The sequence below is a fragment of the Girardinichthys multiradiatus genome, chromosome 2, assembly GCF_021462225.1.
Source record: "Girardinichthys multiradiatus isolate DD_20200921_A chromosome 2, DD_fGirMul_XY1, whole genome shotgun sequence".
Taxonomy (NCBI): domain Eukaryota; kingdom Metazoa; phylum Chordata; class Actinopteri; order Cyprinodontiformes; family Goodeidae; genus Girardinichthys; species Girardinichthys multiradiatus.
Genome location: NC_061795.1, coordinates 40,873,911 through 40,889,054, shown reverse-complemented (window position 1 = coordinate 40,889,054; position 15,144 = coordinate 40,873,911). Strand labels below are relative to the sequence as shown.

The 15,144-nt window shown below is 37.1% G+C and overlaps 1 protein-coding gene across 1 annotated transcript in view; it reads right to left on the bottom strand.

Annotated features, from left to right (window-relative positions):
• The window catches only part of spon1b (spondin 1b), a 164,004-nt gene that overhangs the window by 102,324 nt on the left and 46,536 nt on the right, over positions 1-15,144 (bottom strand). The gene's annotated exons all lie outside the window — the stretch shown is intronic.

Below are 15,144 nucleotides of genomic sequence, written 5' to 3'. Positions count from 1 at the left end.
TAAAGAACGAAAAGGCTTTGATTAGCATTAATCAAAATATTATTCTGGCCTATATAATCTCCCAAAGCCACAAAACATTGATATTTCAGCATTCTATCACAACTCAAAAACTCAGTTTAAATTGTTCTCTCAAATCTGTAAGCCATTTATGCTGTGTTGTAATTATAGTATGTTTTTATTTTATATTAAATGTTGAATTTTTTACTACTACTTGTCTTGTGAATTTTCAATTGAAGTATCTGTTCAACTTTAAAAATGTGTCTTAGTTCTGTGGAGTCTACTGATGTGCCTAAACATCAATGACTAAAAATGAATGGAATAGCTGCAAAATGAAACCTTGCCGAATCTTTGTTTCAACATTTTTTTAAAGTCTGGACTTAAAATGTAATTGAATTGCAGGTTTACAGAAATATATATATGCAAGGCGTGCAACCATGAATCCCTCTCTTCTAATCAGGGACTGGATTGCAGTGGCAACAGTGTTTTATCTAAAACCTAAACATTAGTTTACTTACCTTGTACAAGTGTAGTAAAACGTTTAAATTACCACCAAAACAAGGTCAGTGGTGGGGGTCAGTACGTGGGTGGAGCCAATCCCTATGACATTGCGTGAGAACTTAGTATATCAAAGTTGCCAAGCGCTTTTAAAAATTCTTACATTTAATGTCAGAAATTAGAAATTAATGCTTGACGCATTTTTAAATTTTATTTAAACAAAAAGTAAATTACTTGGTTATGAACTTTGAGCCAATGACCTACTCGCACTTCCGCTTTTGTCCAGCGTACACGAGCTGAATTAGATTATTAAAACCACAACAGTAACACAGAACAGTTATTGAAATTATAAACATTACATCATAGTGGTCGCAGACCATGTCAGGTTTTGGGCAAGGAATGTGTAAGCTGCAGCTGGTGGATTTTTCCCCATTTGTGAGAGGATAATATTGAATTACTGTGTAGAAAGATAAATGTATTGGTGACTTAGTAGACATATTTAAAGCAAATTTATTTGAGACCAAAAAAGTTTCATAATCTTTATTAAGGAATAAAGTGCAAAACACTATAACAAGGCATACATTTTACAACATCGGATAAAAACACAATTTAACTTGCATGATGAAAAAAAAAACACGAAATTAATAACTGCTTGCTTGGTGGTGATGATGTTCAGCGCAGGCCATAGACGTCATCGATTTAAGTCGTCAGTGATCGCCTGAAAGAAAATTGTATAGCTTATACATAAAAGCGGCACAAACAGCATTAAAAAGGTAGACCACTCCGGTTCAATTTGGAGCAAAATGGGGGGATGGTGACCTCTGGATGACCTAAAAAAAAATATTCTTCAATATCTCATAAACCGAAACAGCACAAATGAAAATTTTAACGGCACAAACCTGCACAAACGAAGCACTAACAAATGAGCCCACTCCGGTTCAATTCGGAGTAAAATGGGGGGATGGTGACGTCATCGGCCAAAATTAAACCTTATAATATCTCAGAAATTAAAACAGCACAAACGAAAATTTTAACGGCACAAACCTGCACAAACGAAGCACTAACAAATGAGCCCACTCCGGTTCAATTCGGAGTAAAATGGGGGGATGGTGACGTCATCGGCCGAAATTAAACCTTATAATATCTCATAAACCAAAACAGCACAAACGAAAATTTTAACAGCACAAACCTGCACAAACGAAGCACTAACAAATGAGCCCACTCCGGTTCAATTCGGAGTAAAATGGGGGGATGGTGACCTCTGGATGACCTGAAAAATAATCTTTAATATCTCAGAAACCAAAACAGCACAAACGAAAATTTTAACGGCACAAACCTGCACAAACGAAGCACTAACCATTCTGTCTATTTGCTGGAATTTTTCAAGTGGGTGGGGTGTCAGCTTCACGCAGCTCTTCCTCCCAGTAACAGCATCCGAATACTGATAGAAAAAAATTAACTAGAGGTCGAAGTGAGGTGAAAATGTGATGAACAGACCGCCATAAGACAGAGATAGAGAATCTTAAGTATAAACCTGATAATGATCATTAGAACCACACAACCTAGATTAGAGAAACAGCCTGCATCACCCTCTTTTCACCCCTTTTCTCTCACCCTCCCTGTCTATTTTATCTCTGGGTGGGAAACAATAGATACTGAAAGACTTTTCAGGAGCTTCTTGAGATTAAAGCAAAGATTTGAACTAAACTCATCAGAACTACAAGAAAGACCTGAGATGAAAAACACAGAAACATGTACACATACACACCCACACACTAATTATCTTCACAGAAAGACCTTTAAGCATTTTAGATTTTTATGTCACTCTCTGAGGTTGTTTCGGACCAAAATGCAAACAGGGACTAGGGCTTGGCATGTTGCAAAGTAAATCAGTTTTAATAAGGCATGAAATCAGCACTTACAGGCACTCTGGGAGGAAATACTCCATAACACAAATGCAGGAAACCATGAGGAGCTCGAGGATAGACAGGACATAACACAAGGAACCAATAAGGAGTATAGCAAACAACCCAGTAAATAAACAGAGGGAGGTGGAGTGTGGACCAATGAGAGAGGACGGCAGGTAATCAGATGAAAGTGATAACAGGTGCGCAGGCCAGGTGAAGGGAACTGAGGAAATAGGTTGCTATGGTACTAATGTTAGACAGAGGCATGGGGAAACTAAACTAGACATAACCTACAAATGAAAACAAACCTGAGGATAATAAACCAGAAGCTAGAAAGGAGAAATAGAAATAAACTCTAGGAAGAACTAAACCAGAGAACATGGGGAAATACTCAGGGAAATAACCAACCGGGTAACAACAACAAACAGGTCTAAGGCCAAAAGGGAAAAATAACTAATGCAGCAAGAGTAAATAAACCTAACAGTAAACAAGCACAGAAACACTAACCCAAGAAGGAAATAAACAAAGAGAACTGTACTAATAATAATAATAACCAGAGGAAACAATTCTAAGGAATAAATAACTGAGTAAAATAATAACCAAAGGGACCTGACAACGAGGGGAGAATGAACCAATAACTAGGGGAAATAAACATGAGTGTAACAATAACTGAAGGGGATCCAAGGACAAGGGGAGGAACTACTAAGGGGCATGAGGGAAGGAAAGATAGAACACAGAAGAACATAAGTAAACCAGTGAGTGGGTGGACTAATAAATAAGACGAAAGAATAAAATGACAAACTATAACCAAACTAAAAATCACAACATAAGGAAAAAATACTTTACAACAAAACCCAAAACAAAGCTAAAACTGGTAGATCCTGACATTTTACATGGAAACAAGGAATTTTTGGTGTCCATTGCTTTGTTTAAGAAACACAGTTTAATGGGGGTTTTGCCTCTGCTGTAGCATATGACACTCAAGAGTGTATGCTATTTGCAATGTTAAAATTTAAATGTTCTGTGTTTCTATGTCACACCCACGCAGAAATAGTCCCCTCATCTTTCCCATCACACTGCGTCACTTCTTAATTTTCATTTTTTGCAATCTTTTTACCTTTTTGTTTAGAAAGTATTCTGTCACTCCATGTGATCCACAGAGTTTGTCCCCTGAGGGCTTTTACAGAGTTGCAACAGTAAGCCAATCCAAATTTTTTACAAGGACGAATAACAAAACCTCCCAATAGACCTCAGGGAATAGAAAGCACATTCAAAAATTACAAACTTTTCTCAGCAGCAAATGTTAGACAAAGTTTGACAAAGAAAGCTAATTTAAAATAATAGTTTTGGAAGTTATCTAGCTTCTTTTTGCTCAAAGTTATTTATACCCCTGCCAGATTTAAATTTAAAGTGATTTTTCTACACTTTGTTATGGCCTAAACCATATGGAGGTTTAAAAGGCACAAAATTAAATAAATAAGTATATCATAAAATAAATGAATGTGAATGTCTCATGAAATAAATAAGTGTACCATTAAATGTCCCATTAAATGCTTAAATGTACTATTTATTTAATATATCATTAAATATTTAAATATACTATTAAATTATGAAATACACAATTAAATTATTAAATGTCTCATTAAATAATTAAATATACATTTTAAAGCCTTACATTGAATAAATGAATTCTTTTTTTTAAAATAAATTATTTTAATATTCCAAACTATTTCACTCTGTATCTCTATATTTCATAGTGCAGCAGTTTCATGAAATAATTTAAACTGTCAACTTCACCCATCAAACTCAGTGGGCAGGCAAGAGTTTTGTCAATTTATTCCAAAGACTGATTGTTATTATGTATTAGAGCCTGAATGTGCAGAGAAAGATCAAGTCTAGAATAAATGTTTTTACTTTTGGATTTTTCATTAAGAAATGTTGTTCTCATGTAAAATTTCTTCAGCTATTAGATTTAAATAGATATTTGAATCAGTATAAGCCCCAATGTCAAGGTTTATGAGATGCAGTGTGACATTTTATTGAACAAACCTAAACCTCAGAGGGTTTATGTTTTCACTTATGTGCAGTCCATTTTTCTGTCCCACAACAACTTATCTTAGAAGACTTTTTCTTAGGAAGAACCTCAGTACAAATGTTTCCATGATGCAGTTACATCAAGCGTCTGTCCAAATAAATGTCCTACATAAAATTTAAAAAGGTGGACGCTAAACAAACTCTAAAAGCTTAGACCTAGTCATTTCTGCACCAGAAATACTCCTATGATGCGGTGCAAAAAATATTTACACCCTTTGAACTTTTACACAGCTTTCCACATTACAACCACAAACTTCATTGTATTTTATTGGGATTTTATGTGAGAGACCAACACAAAATAGTGCAAAATTATGAAGTTGAAGGAAAACTACACATGATTTTCATATTCTTTACAAATGTGAAAGTGTTACAAGCATTTGCATTTAGCCTCTTTTACTTTGACACTCATAAATAAACAAGTGGCAGAAACCCAGATGCAGGGTATAGAATGATGAAAGGTCTGCTAAGGTCACAAGAACATAGAGTTCAGTGAGAGCGTGTCCAGTCAGTGGGAGCATGGTCGGTCCTCAATGCACAGAGTGGACACTTAAGGCATAGTGTCCAGGATGCCCTAGCTCCGTTGTATGGTCAGAAGAACATACTCTGCACCATGCCCTAAATCATTCAGCACATTGATAGAATTTACAAACTTATAAGGTGAGTTTAACAATACAACATGCATTTCCTTGTGTGTTTGTAATTGCATGTGTTTGTATTCTTTTTCAATAAAAGGTACAAAACTGTCATTTTTGGAGGCATAGATGGTTTCTCCAGAAAGGTAATGAACCTGTCAACAAAATAATAGTTTTATCATAAGGTAGAAGTATAAAGCTATAACAGATTTGTTTTTTAAATTTGTAGTCTAAAAAGCTGTTAAACAAAAATGTTATTTAAAAGAGTCTCTAAAAAGGAATATGGTTATTACAATACATTTATCGTAATTCTTTTTTGTTTACGTGGCAGACAGCCATCTGCTATATTTTTGAAACATTTAACATGATTTTGCCTTTGCATACATATTTACAGATGTAGATGATCAACTAAACATTGACAAAAATCTGAGATCCTATTTTCCTTTTATATTTTTTTCTTAAACAGCATAGGGGATCTTACCCTAAACACGTTATTGTTTAGAATACTACCTGTTTAAAGTTAATTTTACTATGATTATGAGCTTTTTGTACTTAATTTTATATGTTTCACTTTAGATCATTTACCTAAGAGTGTCAAAAAACAATCTGGCCTCAACAACCCTGGCTTTTCTTTTTACAAAGCAGTAAAAACATTTGGTTTGCCACTGAGGTAATTGTTAATTTAATGTCTGGTAATTTTCCAATGCCATTTTAAAGTGATCTGCATCTGCTCTGTCTCTCATAGGTCATAAAGGAAGTCCAAATTTGGTAATGTAATTTTTCCTGAGGCTGTTTTGATTTTTGATAACCACTGAGATGGATTAAGGGGTTTCAAAACTATATATAAATACATACTTTTTAAAGTAGTTTATATCTGCCACACCTACCATTTTATTTTCTTTATAAGTCTCCACCTGCAATGCGGCTCATCATAATAATTCAGATTGTGTTTACAGAACTTTGTTTCCCTGAAGATTTGTTACTCATCGCTGCTCTCAGTGCTGATTTGCAAATTTTTTGAAAACAAGGTTTAGCTCCTCGAGTTCATACTAAATCAGTCCTATAAAGTCACTTTGACCCCAAAATGTATTGCATATCAGGACAAATGTAGTGGCATCTACAACAAAATAAATTCCCCCAGGATTATAAATATAGGTACATAAATAAAATATAAATAAAAACAGTGCAAATAAGATCCAATAAACTGGGTTGATTCAAAGGCTTTTACAGATTTAGTAGCCATTATGAGTGGAGTTTCACCAAAAATGTCACCTTATAGTACTGCAAAGAATGTTGGTCTTGGATCTTAAGTGCAAAAAACCCCCCACGACAACTCTTAACTGCCCCAGTATATAATTTTACCATATAATGAATTTAAATTTAAACTTATTATATATACATTAAACTATTTAAGATGCATTTATGTAAATATTGGTGCATTTTATTTATATTTTTACAGATTTATTCAAACCATCACATACATTAATAATAATAATTAAGAAAACATTATATATTTATTTATTTGTTGGCTTGTGACACTTTTGTCCTCTACTCAGGCACAAACAATAGAGACTTTTTTAACTTTACCACAACACAAACTGAAATCAAATTCTAATGACCAATTAACACTTTAATTGAAGTAATTTTGTGTCTGATAGTACCTTATTTGTTGAGGTGTTAGGCTAAGGCTGAAGCATATTTCTAAGCCATGTCCGTATGCTGATAGTTATCAAAAATAGCAAGCTACGCATGCCCGAACTTGCTGAAAGACAGTCTACAGAAGACAGAAGCTACAGGCTGAGAGACAGTAAATAGGGAAATTGGGTGTGGCTGCAGAGAGACTGGAGCACATTCTAAAGTCAGAGCTATATGTTGGGGAATGCCTAATTCCAGAAACTGTGTGTGCTGCCTGAACTGCTTATAAAAAGAAGCTGTGATAGTGGTTCTGGGGAAATCCTTACACAACTGGCTTTGGTCCCCCCAGATCAGGCACAGATCTGTAATTTTGATATTGGCCTTGTTAAAATAAAAATGTTGTTCAACTAAAGTCTGTGTCAAACTGAGTCCTACCTGAGACATTTGTAGGTGAGGTAAACCCCTTGAAATACACAACAGTAATTATTGCGGCTTTATTTAAATTACAAATAACTGTCTAATGAACGACTCATTTATTTTTTAAATTGTGGATGAACCCTTAATGCATTTAACAATGTTTTTGTTGCATTTCTTTAAGGAAAATAAAATACTTAATTTGGGTTCAAGTTAGCAAACTTGTGCATCTGTTACAATAAAAATGAAAAGGATATAGGTTAGAACAACCAGAGGTCAGACAAGAAAAACAAAACTGAGACATCAGGAGATTTTAATAATGAAAACATGGTCTATCGTATAAGCTGGAGAAGGTGAATCAATGCTCAAATGAGCAACTGGAGATGTGGGGCCCTGGAGGGGCCCTGTCGCCTTCCCCGCCAGCATCCCACTGACAACCAGAGCTGTCACCACCATGAACGGAATCAGGATGGACATGCGAATAAAAACATCTACGCAGCTCCCACACCATTGGACGCTGCTCTGGAGAGACACCACGTCCTCTTGATTGCATTGTTGCTCCATTAGTCTGCTGTTGTTGAGATTATCTTCTACACTAACTTCTTAATTGTGCCTATGCAAGTTGTAAAATTTGCAAGAAAACAGAAAAACCTCCTGCTGATGGGTCAATTACTTCCACAGAGTTAGTTGGTTTTGTTAATCACAGCAGCTCAGTCCCAGTCTTTGGAGAGTTTGATGGCCCTCAGAACCTAGACTGTTTTCATAGCCTTGTCCACAAGCGTTGTTAGGATCCTGAAACAGTGGGGTCTTAGACCAGGCCCAAAATGGTTAAATTTCCATAGGAAGGCGGCACAGTTTATTAGTAATTTTAAATTTTAAATAATATAGAGCATGCCTTGACTGGGTTTTGATTAAATATAAATTATTGTCAAACAAAAAAGTTTTACTTAAATATATACTTGTAAGAAAAACTTACATAATTGTGAAATCAAATTAAGTGGTGTGTAAGATATTTATCCGCAAGTCAGTGAACACAACTTTCCAAGTCTGTTAATGCGCATGCACGGCTCTCCTCTTATGCATGTGACTAACCGTATTTCGACTAATTTCTTCTTCGTTTTGGACAAAGAAAGTGATACACACAAACAGAACACTACACTATTTACACCAATAGTATGATATTAATATAATATAGTTCTAATGTACAGTCTGACTAACGTTATATGAACAATCTACTTTGCTAGGCTATTGGAAATAGTCACTTGCACACCAGAAAGCCAAGATCAGAAGGCTATCTGAGTAGCCTTGCATGATAGCCACTGTGTTTGTGTTTTATTTTATTTTAACTAGTCTTAACATACCTGCCATGTTATGATTCTGGCACGTCTGCTCTACCCTGTCTCCCTGGCAGCAGATTAGATGCACCTGGTGGCTGCTGCAGTGCAGTGCAATCTGTGGAATGCCAAGCACCTGTGTCTTCCCTGATATATACCGACTCTGACAAGCAGACGGTGCCAGATTTTTGAAAGCCATTGTGTGAGTAGATATCCAGCATTCCTTCCTATCTTATCATTGTTCTTGATCTTGCCTTGCTTTTTGGATTTATGCCTCTGCCTGCTCCCTGTCGGACTATTTGGATTTTGGTTGTTGACTTTGTTTCCTGCATCTGGTTTATGCCTCTGCCTGCCCCTTGCCTGACGCCTCTTGTTCCGATCGTTGACCCTGTTTCTGTCCTTGGATTATTGAGCCAGCCTAGCCCTCGGATTATTCAGCCTGGAGTCACTTCTTACCTGTGCTGTGGAGATCACCGCCTGCTGCCCACTGAGGTTTCCCCTCTGGGTTTCAAGTTCCACTCAAGACAAAAGCAGGTTAGTGGCTTTTCTGATCCCTGCAACATCTGGAGAGACTACAAGTCACTAATCCCTCTTTCTGCCTCAGTGATTCCTGGAAGCTGTGAGGAGTGTTACCTGTGTGACGTTTTCCTGTGGCTGAATAAACCTTTTAAACTTTCAGTACTGTGTCTGGCTGAATCTTGGGTCTGCCTTTTTCTGATTCATAGCATGCCAAACAAACACAATGGCTAATCTTGCTTTTTATATGTATGCAAACAGCTTCTGTGAATGTTAATTTAATTCCTTTGTTTTGGCAAAGCCTTTTCTGACAGTCGCTCCCAGACAGGTGTGAACTGCTCTGTATAAATGTTGCCTGTTTTAAATGCAGTCATTATGTTGCTGAAAACACAGAAGGGCACTCCAAACTGTTTACCTCATAAACTGTCTGTTTGATACCCCCTTCAGCGAAGGCATATTTTATTTAAGTGAATAAAAAGCATTAAATTTGTTTTAAAAATGTATCAGGTAGATTTATTCTATTATGTTTGTGATTGAGAATTGTCTATGGATCAGTGATGTTTTATCAAGATTCATGTAGTTTGTATGTGTTTTTTCTATTTAATGGGATCAACAGAATTCAGACTTGGGCAAAACTGTGCAAAATCTTTTCAGTTTCATCAGATGTTTTTCAAATCAGCAGCAGAAATGTGGAGAAGCCAAGCAATTATCCAGGAATAAGTCAACCCATGGAAGCCAGTACAATTAGTTCTCCTGTCCTCCTAATTCTGTGTTAAACACACTCTTCAACAGGAGACACTAAGGTATGAAAGTTGGACCTTGAAGCCCCAACTCAAGATTTTGTTCCTCAAAGTATCTGTACAGCTCATTTAAACAAAACTCTTTAAATATGTCTGTCGTTGGAACTTGCAACATGCTGCTAAAATAAGCCAAACAACCAGATGTTACACCTTTGTAGTGTTATCACAAGATCAAATAAAGTAACAAATGTATTTTTCCCCCATTAGCTGGGTTAGGCAATATGATATTTAATGCAAGATTAGAACATGTTGACGATCTGCTACAGCAGAGAGATTGTGATATCAACTATAGGGCAGATTCTGTCTATTTGTGTTATGCACTCTTGCATAGACACCTGTTTAATTTTCCTCCTTCTCTTTACATAATTATGTAGAAATTGTGCACTTTTCTGAGTGTTGTAACTACTTTAAAACAACACAGAAGTGGATACAAGAATAGAGATAATGCTAAAGGAAAATAAAACAATACAGTATAGTCATTACTTGTTACCTTGTTGTTCTCTTCTATAACTGTTTCTCCTCCTTTCTATCTACACAATATTGCCAAAAGTACTGGGTCACACCATCAAATCAATGAACTCCAGTGTTACAATCACTTCCATGGATGCAGGTGTATAAGGTTTGGTGTGGAGAAACTTGAGTCCTGACCTCAAGCTTCTAGAACACATTTGGGATTAATTAGAGCGGTGGATGCAATTCTGGTTTACTCATCTAACTAAACGCTATCCTTGTAGTAGATGTTTACAGAATAACTAAAGTTGCTATTGCTGTCGGGTCCATAAACAAACTGGACCTTATAGATTAGAATAGGATGTCCTCAAAGTTCATGTACGTGTAAAAGTAGAGAGACAAATACTTTTGGCAATATAGTGTAAGTCGGTGGAAACAAGGCACATTTTAAAATAAAAGTGCCTGAACCCACAAGAGCAGCATTTTCCATATTGTTGGAGCTACTGTTCTGTCAGCTGCCAGAAAACACAAAAATGTCTTTGAGAGATCAATCTGGCTTTTTATTCTTTAGTACTTGCTGTTGTATTTTATTGACCTCTGTACAGCACTTTGATCAATGCTGCAGTTGTTTTAGATAAGCTATGTAAATTACCTTTAACTTAAACTGATCACACACAAGTTGTGTTTTGTTTTTGATCTTTTTTAATTGTGGCACACTTTAATGACTGTTGCCAGGGGCATAGTTAGACCTGGGCTTCTGGGGTGGAAGCCCCGGATGTTTTCTGAATAGCCCTGGACTACTTGATAGAAGAAATTTAGAAGTATTAAAAAGATGCAGCCACAAAATGGTATTGGACTTCACATTTTTATTTAAAAACAGATTTATTAAAAATCTGATTATTTTTCAATTGTGTTCCATATCACGTCCCGCTCCACCTAACCTGACAATGAGTTAAAAGGAGAAGACAAAAAAAATAGCTATTTGCGCACTCGCGGCATCGCAAATGCGCAACTACGCTGGAGAAGTCCAGAACAGCAGTTTACTCCAGGGCGACCTGCCTCCTTCATTACCTGAAAAGTTACGCTGAGCGCCTCGAACAGGGCTCATTTCAGAGCAACCATGGAGCCAACTGGAGAGAGGGAGCCTGGTAGGTGCGTTCAGGAACAGGTGGACGCCAAGCGGTAAAACCTGAATGCTGACTCAGGATGGGCTGATTGTAAGTTACAGCTAATCACTTATTCACCCAGCAAGATACGAGGTGGAGGTTCACTCTAATGAGCATCTTCAGGGTCATGATGAGGAACTTTCACCTGAGCTCCAGGTAAATTTAAATGATCTGTCTGTGATAGAATACCGTAACAACCTTTTCTGTGAGCTTCTAGCCAGATTTGCATCATAATGTGAAATTATCTGGTCCTTTACTTCAGTCAAAATAAAAGCATTTAATCCTAATGTAGCTGAACACCTTAAAAGGTCCTTCAGATCAACACATTGCGTCCCATTGCTGCAGCCGTTCTTATAGTCAAGTTCTACATGTAGACAAAAAATGTTGCTCAATAAACCAGGAAAATATCTCCTGTTGCCAGTAAGACGAATTAGAAAGAGCAAAAGTAAGCCTCCCTCTTCTGTTTCATAGCTTCTGTGCTGATTCTAAACATACAGCTCTGGCTTTAAAGATGCAGTATAATTAAGAAATAAATCATAGCAACAGGAGGACCGTTGATTAGTTAACTATTTTATTTTTCTGAATTACACATGTAATATTATATAAACTAAACTCATTAAAAAAGGATACAGTTTTACTAAAGGTGAGACACACCTACCATATGTCTACAGTTATTAATAACTGTAAAATTAGTACTGATAAGGTCCAGGATGAGGCTCTATGCTATATTTTAAACACCACAACTTAACAACCTTTCCTCTCAAAGTGTTTAATAGTAAAAACTGCACCAATGTCTCACTTTCTTAGTGCAGAACAAAAGACTGTTGTAAAATGTTTCTTTTATTATTTTTGGCAGGACAAATTTCTTCAGAAGTAGAGTGAAGGGCTAAAAAAATGGCGATAAAAGAGAACAGGTTCATAAAAGAAGGAACAATTTTACTAAAATGTTTCAAAGCTCTTGGCATAATTAAAATACAAGTGTTTTAAGATTTTACTATATGACTAAGATTTAGGAAAATCAACTTTATACCACTTTTCCTTTTTTCATCAGACCTAACCTTGTCCCATCTGTCTTTTCAAAATTTAAGCCATTTCAAAACTTCCTTTTCTATCAAAAATTCTGGAAAGAACAGTATTTGTGTAGCTGTAGCTTTTAAATGTACACAATATTCACGAAATATTTCAGTCTGCTCTTCATTGCACTGAAACTGCACATTTAAAAGTTTTTATTGATCTTTTATTTGCCCTTGATTCAGGAGACACGGTTGACCACATCAGCCTAATCTCTGGAGCATTGTGGCATCAAAGGCACTGCACTAAAGTGGTTCAGGCCTTATCTGTATGACAGAAGTTTCTTAGTAAACCTTGGAGTATCAGTGTCTTCTTCGCCCCCTTACATGTGGAGTTCCTCAGGGATCCAGTCTGAGGCAAATTTTATTTTATAAAAAGGTTCAATTCAATTCAATTCAGTTTTATTTATATAGCACCAATTCACAAAACATGTTGTCTTAAGGCACTTCACAAAAGTCAGGTACATACAGGGGTTGGACAATGAAACTGAAACACCTGTCATTTTAGTGTGGGAGGTTTCACGGCTAAATTGGACCAGCCTGGTAGCCAGTCTTCATTGATTGCACATTGCACCAGTAAGAGCAGAGTGTGAAGATTCAATTAGCATGGTAAGAGAACAGTTTTGCTCAAAATATTGAAATGCACACAACATTATGGGTGACATACCAGAGTTCAAAGGAGGACAATTTGTTGGTGCACGTCTTGCTGGCGCATCTATGACCAAGACAGCAAGTCTTTGTGATGTATCAAGAGCCACGGTATCCAGGGTAATGTGAGCATACCACCAAGAAGGACCAACCACATCCAACAGGATTAACTGTGGACACAAGAGGAAGCTGTCTGAAAGGGATGTTTGGGAGCTAACCCGGATTGTATCCAAAAAACATAAAACCACGCTGCCCAAATCACGGCAGAATTAAATGTGCACCTCAACTCTCCTGTTTCCACCAGAACTGTCTGTCGGGAGCTCCACAGGATCAATATACATGGCCGGGCTGCTATGGCCAAACCTTTGGTCACTCATGCCAATGCCAATTGTTGGTTTCAATGGTGCAAGGAGCGGAAATCTTGGGCTGTGGACAATGTGAAACACGTATTGTTCTCTGATGAGTCCACCTTTACCGTTTTCCCCACATCCGAGAGAGTTACGGTGTGGAGAAGCCCCAAAGAAGCGTACCACCCAGAGTGTTGCATGCCCAGAGTGAAGCATGGGGGTGGATCAGTGATGGTTTGGGCTGCCATATCATGGCATTCCCTTGGCCCAATACTTGTGCTAGATGGGTGCGTCACTGCCAAGGACTACCGAACCATTCTTGAGGACCATGTGCATCCAATGGTTCAAACATTGTATCCTGAAGGCGGTGCCATGTATCAGGATGACAATGCACCAATACACACAGCAAGACTGGTGAAAGATTGGTTTGATGAACATGAAAGTGAAGTTGAACATCTCCCATGGCCTGCACAGTCACCAGATCTAAATATTATTGAGCCACTTTGGGGTGTTTTGGAGGAGCGAGTCAGGAAACGTATTCCTCCACTAGTATCACGTAGTGACCGGGCAACTATCCTGCAAGAAGAATGGCTTAAAATCCCTCTGACCACTGTGCAGAACTGGTATGTCATTCCCAAGAAGAATTGACGCTGCATTGGCCGCAAAAGGAGGCCCTACACCATACTAATAAATTGTGGTCTAAAACCAGGTGTTTCAGTTTCATTGTCCTACCCCTGTATATAGTAAAGAGAATTGGCCCAAGTACTGAACCCTCTGGTACTCCACAATTAACCCTGGAGTTTAAAGATAATTTATCATTTACATGAACAAACTGGAATCTGTCAGAAAAATAAGATTTAAACCAGCCTAGCGCTATTCCCTTGATCCCTACAGCATGTTCCATCCTTTCTAAGTGAATATTGTGATTGAATGTATCAAATGCAGCACTGAGATCTAACAGGACAAGTACAGACACAAGTCCATTATCTGAGGCCATAAGAATATCATTAGTGACTTTCAGCAGAGCTATTTCAGTGCTATGATGAGCTCTGAAGCCTGACTGAAACTCTTCAAACAGGTCATTGCTGTGTAAATGCTCACACATTTGATTAGCAACTATTTTCTCAAGAGTTTTAGATAAGAATGGAAGATTGGATATAGGTCTGTAATTTTTCAAGTCATCTCAATCAAGTGAAGGTTTCTTAAGTAAAGGTTTAATTACAGCTAACTTAAAAGCTTGTGGTACATATCCATTTACTAAAGATAGATTAATCATATCTAAAATGGGGTTAGTAATCAGAGGGAATACTTCCTTAAATAATTTGGTTGGGATTGGGTCTAACATACAAGTTGAAGGTTTAGATGAAGCTAATATTTCTGATAACTCAGGAAGCTCCACAGGATCAAAACAGTCCAAACACAAATCAGGTTCTGCAGTTATTTCCAATGTTGTCTCACTTGCTGAGGATGAAGTAATCATCTTCAGGAGTTTGTCAAAGATTTTCTTTTTAATAGAATTAATTTTATTTAAGAAGAATCCCATAAAGTCATGACTGCTGAGAGCTAAGGGAATGGATGGCTCAACAGAGCTATGACTGTGTAAGTTTAGCAACTGTGCTAAAGAGAAACCTAGGAT